A 7,188-nucleotide genomic window follows, 5' to 3' on the forward strand; every position below is an offset into this window, starting at 1 on the left:
CTCTCTGTTTGTCATCGACGAGCTCAGGCCAGCTGCGGCATGGGAGCAGAGACAGCAACACGTCGGCGGTTTGTTCTGGCGACGATAACGGATCTCAATATATCTTTTGTCATGTTTGAGATGTCTTATACTTTCGATAAACTTTTATAGTATAGAGTATATTTTATAAATAGAAAATCATCACTTGATTAAGGCCTGGCATTATGCCGCATGCGGTTAACATGTTAACCGTCGACTCTTTCAGGGCATCTACAATGGAGAGGCGCCTATTGGACGCTTAGATAATAAAAAAAATCAATTAAGGAGATAGCATCGGTACAAGAGTCTGTTTGCACAATGCTTGGGCGCCTATTTAAGCGCTAACGGATTTTATTCTCCTTGTAAAAATTAATCGTAGTGCTCGTTAAAAGGGGTCACAAAACAGAAAACAAACGAAGCGCCCGGCGACTCAGGCTGGTCATAATGGGGAGTAACTTAGACCGGTGTCATGCATATGACACTAGTCTAAGTTACTACCTTCATAATGCAAAGTAACATAATAGTGTATCATAGATGACTTCCTTTATTAGCTCCTAGACTCATCTTGTCTTGAAAAGCGCTATATTACAGTAACATATTATGTTACCACCTCTCATTAATTACTTGCCACATAAACAAAATTTTCTCGAAGTGTACTATGCTACTAGCTAAGTTACTTCCACTATGACTAGCCTCAGTTGGCATCGATGCTAGCCAAGATCCCAGCATCGAGTGGAATTAAACCGTAATGGCTGGGAATCGAATCCTGACGCCTGGTCCAAGAGCCTCCATTGTACATGCCCTTATAGGCCGCAGCTGTCCGGCTACAACGCATCGGTGGATCTTCCGGAGTGCCGGCTGGCCGGGTCTACTAAAATTCGTCGTGTCCGGCCGTCGGCGTCGTGCATGCGGCCATAGCTGCCGGGTTTTCCACGACGAAGACGAGCTGTGCCGTGGGGAACTCCGACCGGAAGAGCCAGTCTTTCTTTTTCTTTTACCGGGAGACAGACAGAACGAGTTGAGTCAGTCGTCTACTGCCAAGTTGCATCTGTCCATGCCCAATTCAATTCCATCGTCGACATGCCATGGGATCGTACGTATTCCATTTGTTATTGCAAACAACTACTAGTAGGAACGATGTACAGCTCGCGCGCACAGGGCTGTGTACAGTTGAATCTGACCGATACGTGTTTGGTAAGACGATCCGGTTAATTACATCCACAAGCCTCCGACTAAGCTCCTGCTGGCGGTCTTCGTATTCGGGCTTGTATAGCTATAGCTAAAGTCATTCTCCAAACGTGCACCGATAATGCAAGCTAACAGATGGCAACGTGCCAAAGCCTCATTGGTCACTGGTAGGTATTATTCGGCCTTGTCTATCGTAGAATTTGGAGTAGTCAAGTGTCCAGCCTTGTCGGTTGTGAACGAAAGAAAAAAGAAGACTAGCCTTGTCGTCTAGGACTAGTCTCCGGCCTCATCAAACGGGTCAACGGTAAGCCTTGCCACCGCCCCTCCCATTCGCATTACACCCAAAATTGTGACTGTTTTACATCGTCCTAATTCAGGTTCACCAACTCACGGTTGACACTAGTTCAAATAAACTCATGATGGAGGACAAAGCAACGTAATACTTCAAGTTTATAAGGCATACACATATTTTAAAATTATCAATTTGACCAATATAATACTTCAAGTTATGTCATAAAAGCTATGTCATTCAACACCTCTCTCGACTACAAATTTAAAGGTATATCTTTTGTGACATATAAGCCGTATTTCGTTGGTCAAATTGATGACATAGGAATACACTGAGCCTTATAAATGACGACAATTTTTGTCTTTTAAACCGGGGATCACGAGCAAGAACATATGGTTCACGTGTCCATCGTGTTGAAAACTCCGATAGAGTAATGTGAAATGCATGAGCGGAGTGGAGCTTTCATGCAAAAATGTGAAATTCCACATATGTGGTCAAGTAGTGGACCATAAAACAATAACAAAAAACAAACACTTCGGATGTGTAGAGAAAATTCCAAGTCTTTGTTTTGGGGGAGAAGATAGCCCTTGGCATTTTTTTTTGCAGCGTAAAGGAGTTTGTATTACTCAAGAGCAAAGGAATTCTTCCCTAGACAGATTACGGATATTACATGGATCGGAGCCAATCCAAACCACAGTGCGATCCTCCGTCCTACCGTCGTTTGCCAAAACATGGCTAACATTATTTCGCTCTCTACTAATATGAGTAACACTACACTCTCTTTCACTCAGGAGTCTCTTGATCTCCGTGATCAACATCGAGTACCGGGAACGATCTTGGTCCGGTGAAGTAATTATCTGGACTGCTCGCTTACTGTCACACTCGAGTATAGATTGGTAGATTAGTCCACTGATGTGCTAAGGCCGATCCGTCCATACATCCGTACCCCGGCCGATTTCATTGAAAAAGACCATTTCCTTGCCACACAGAGCATGAAAATTGAAACTGTGCCTTTGCCAAAAGAGAAAATAAAACCTCTAGCTCTCCACTCCCGGGACGACCCAAAGTTGTCTACAGCATATATCGGTATTTGTGCCCTTATCCGGCACTCAAGTTGGATCGATGCATACATATATGAATATGGTTGACATAAAAAATGTTTTTTATTTTTATAATAAAATATGTTATTGACCCGTACGAAGGCGACCTGAGAGTGTGTATGTGTGTTCACGACGAATATGTCCAAGACAGACGACTAGCTGCATGCAGCTGGCTAGCTGCGACGCCACGGCGCATGGATCGGACTTTCTTCCGTCCGGCCTCGACCATCATGTCACCGGGTTTAATTGGCTGAATAAAATTCGCCGATCTTGTTCGCGTGCGGCGCAGAGCAGCTGCCGAGTTTTTCCACGACGATGAACCAACGTACGTTGGTGATGCATGCATGAGGCCGTGGGGGGCAAGTTTTTCCTGGAAAAACTCCGACAGGACGAGTCAGTCGTCTCGTACCAAGTTGCATCGGCCGGCAGCCAAATTTCGTTCGTGACGTAGACCTTCTCGTCTAGTCCACGCACGCTATGCACGCGTCAGCTATGTAATCTAGCCAGCTCAGGGCAACTTTAACGCGGTTCATCAAAATGCCCTCAAATGTCCGTGTTGTTGGGGTATTTTTGTCATCCAACCCGTACATCAAATCCGCGTCTGGACGTCAACTTGTGGGTGATTTGGAAGAGTCCGGACACATTATGAACATGCCAACTCAGCCTTAGACCCCACCATAAACTCATCCCCCCCTTCTTCCTCCTCTTTTCATTCCACAAAGTGATGGATATTTGATGGATACGGTTGGATGGTCGAGTCCCCTACCACTGTCCACGGACATTTACGTTGTGCATTTGGTGAACCGTGATTGGAGTTGCCCTCTGTGCCTCCCTAGCCATCTACATGCATGCATACATGCATTCATCATATTTACTATACTCCTACCTTACTTACGTGTGCTACGGTCGGTGTGCCCTCGATCGTGTTGGGTTAGTTCCGGATGTACCCACCATTTCAGTCAGTTTTTTTTTCTTTTGAGCGAACAACATTTTCAGTTTTTTTAGCAGTGAACCCTTTTTAGTTGGTTGGTGCAAGTGTGCAACCATTGAGGATGAACACTCATTAGCACCACGACCGCTCCCCCATGTCTCTTTGAGAATGAACACTCATTAGATCTCTGACCCCACCCCCTCTCTTCTTACAATAATTGACGGTGCCATGACCCTAGAGTATAGCTATAGAGGACAAAAGAGGCCCAACAACCACGGTGTGGCCCGAGCCCACTCCTCGAACTCCTGTGACAATACAAGGCACATTGCCATTGTGGGGCAGAAGACAATAACTCTATCTAATACTAGTTGCAAACTGACTAAGACTCTACCTTAACCGACCATGACTCTTGTAATCCTACTCCCCGTCCACCTATATATGGGGAGGTAGGGGCCTCCTAATCGGTATCTTTTTACACATACAGTCATCTGAGGTGACAACCCCTATACGATCCTATGATCGACCCCTTGTACACACAAACCATAGTTCTCATATGAGGTTAGGCCATCAATGGGGACAATCAGGATGTAGGATATTACCTCGACCTGAAGGCTTGAAACTGAGTAAATCTTTCTCATGTGCACCATCTAGATCCCTAATGCATAATGCTCTACCCTCAGATGGATATTTATGGGGACACTACCATGACAGTCAGCATGCCAGGTATGGGCTGCACATGTTGGTAACATGGTTAGGATGGCTTTCGATCTTCATCGCCGGCGAAATCGGTGCCCTACAAGGCTACAACTCTGCAACACGGCCTCCGACCAGACAACGGAGTTGCCACCCAAGCAATCCCTCGAGTATTCACCAACATCTACTTTGAGCTCACCTAGAGATCATCAAAAAAATTTGTCCATGACAGTGGCTCGACATCGACATCACCCACGTGCAACGATGTGCAGAACAACACGAGTGACTGGCTCGTTTACGTTGCCCCCGCCTCCTCGAGCATCATTTTGCCGATCCCTTTAGCGAGATTGTGTGAAACTGAGTCTACATTGATCTTGAATTAAATAGTGATTCGGCGGCGGGATCTCTCACTAGATTCGAAAAGGCAAGGCATTATTGGATCTGATGGGGATTCACACAACTTGTGAAAAATAAGGATATCGCCCAACTCCGACCACCTTTCAATGATCACACCGTCCAGATTGTGCAAATTGTCATGACTGCATCGCCTAAAAAAATTCGGCCCGGCCAGATGGTTCAGTCCCTGCGAAATGCTCGAGAAGTACGTCAATTTACAAATCTGATCTCCTGTGCGGAAGAAATCCGACCCGAGTTTATCTTTGTCGCTGGATTGTAGCAACTGGACTAGGATTTGAGGAGATATTTTGTGCCAATGAAGAACCTGATGCATTGATGAGATTAGTTGCTAATTATTTTAATGCACTTAGTATCTCGTCTAAACACCAATCCATTGAAAGAGGCATTACGTAGAAAGAAAGAAATAGAGAATTTTCAACAAACACCCGTTTGATCCACTTCGAATAACGTGACTTCTTGTAAATATTGCATGTGCCAGTTAAAACTAAATAAATATCTTATCGACTGTCTGGGGCAGGATGCGACTTGAGTGAGAGAGGAATAAGTCCAATACGCGAGACTGTAGCAGCAGTAAAATTCGTCGCGTCCACCGTCGACGGTCGTCTGTCTAGTAGCGGCTGGCTACGACGCCACACCATGCACGCACGCACGGGTATTTCTCTTCCGGCCGGCCTCGGCGGTCATCATGTCACCGGCTTACTAACTGGCTGAGTACGTAAAATTCGTCCTGACCGTGTGCGGTGCAGAGCAGCTGCCGGGTTTTCCACGACGAAGAGGAACCAACCCTACGCCGTCGGTGCATGCATGCACGGGGGTTTTGGAGCGGATGTTGCCGTGTGAAAATCCGACAGAGTGAGTCGTACTTTCTTGTCTACCAAGTTCAAGTTGCATCGGCAGTCGACTTTCTTGTCTAGTCCACGCACGCTATGCACGCGCCGGAATCGAGTCTAGCCAGCTCAGTGCTTGTCATGGTTGTTAAAAGAAAGCTCAGTGGCTGTCATCCACATGCATGCATCCATCGTATGCATCTACTCGACTACTCCGGTCTATTTTCGGACAGGCAGCTAAGAGCAACTCTAGCAGACCCCGCATTCTCCCAGCCCGCAAAACGTATTTGTAGTTCACGGAAAAACGTCTTTACGAGCCGGTGCGGACGGCCGCGGTTGCAGACCCCGCATAATGGATCCGTAAAAAAAGATATTCTCGGAATATACTTTTTTACGGGTCGGCTTTGCGGCGTCTGATCTACCGCAGCTCCTTCCGGCCCGCAAAACTTAAATTTGCACCAATTTGATCTAGCATAATGCATTTTTTTGCTTTTTCAACAATATTGGATACAATAGACATCTCCAAATCTTTGCTAGAATAGTAAGACAAAAAAAAACAAGAACCACAAATATGCATTTCAGAAGATTTCCAACTTCCATAACTGCTCCCACAAGTTGGACTAATATCTTCTTCATGCATTTATTGTTTATCTGCGGATTCTTGATTTTGCACTCTTCTTTCTTCATCTTTGGTTCGAAAGAAGTAGACATTGCTTTCTCTCTAGTTGCACATGCAGCCGCATCATTGCCTTCGGTTGTATTAAGGAGTGCACCAACATCTATTAAGTTTCTTTCTATCAATAAATCAATGTATTGGCCTTCCCAATCAAAATGAGCATCCATCGTCCTACACAAAAGAATGAGCAAGTTCGAAATGAGCTACCGCAATTGAACTAAAGAATGTGCTATCAAATGAGAGCTACCGCAAGTGCACGTACCCCGTCGTTTTCGCATTTGAAGAACACCCATTCGGGGTGTTTCGGCGTGCCCGAAGTTAGCCGCATCACAGTCCGCGTGCAGTCGTCGCACTGTATGAGCGGCATCGGCAAGCCACAGAGACGCTGCGCGAGCGTCGAGCCCGGTGGACGGCCGGATGAATCCATGCTCGGAAACCGTCGGCGGCGGCGGGCGGACGAACCCGTACCTGCATGCGGCGATGCGCCCTTGCCGGGGCTGCGGGAGAGGCTCCCCGACCACTCCATCGCTTGGCGCGGCAACCGGCGACCGGAAAAGCCAAATCCGGCGGCCCGCGATGAAGTGCCGCAGATCCGCAAATCCGGCGGCCCGGGGGAGGGAGGGGAGGCCTTTCGGCGTGCTCCTGCCGGGAGAGGTGGCTGGTGGGGAAAGCGCGGGCTGAAATGTCCTCCCGCCAACCGCTTCCGCTTATATGTGGAGCACCGCAGCGGCGAGGGGGAAACCCGCGAATCTGCGGGTTGAGACCGAGATTTTTCCGCGTCCCTCAATTTTTTTTGCGGATCAAGGCGGGATGCAGGGTCTGATCGGGCATGTTTTTCTGCTTCGACCCGCATTTTGACGGTTATTTTACGGGTTGGGGCGGGATGCGGGGTGTGCTATAGTTGCTCTAAGAAGACGGAGGCTCTAAGATTGTGTAGTCCCGTGTGAGGCTCACAGCATCTTCAATAGTTGCTTTGTTTTGGGCTTGGAGTAAAATTTAGAGCATAAAAGGCGCATTTTCTAGGCAGGAGAAAGTGACGTCTTCAACCC

The sequence above is a fragment of the Triticum dicoccoides genome, chromosome 7A (assembly GCF_002162155.2).
Source record: "Triticum dicoccoides isolate Atlit2015 ecotype Zavitan chromosome 7A, WEW_v2.0, whole genome shotgun sequence".
NCBI lineage: Eukaryota > Viridiplantae > Streptophyta > Magnoliopsida > Poales > Poaceae > Triticum > Triticum dicoccoides.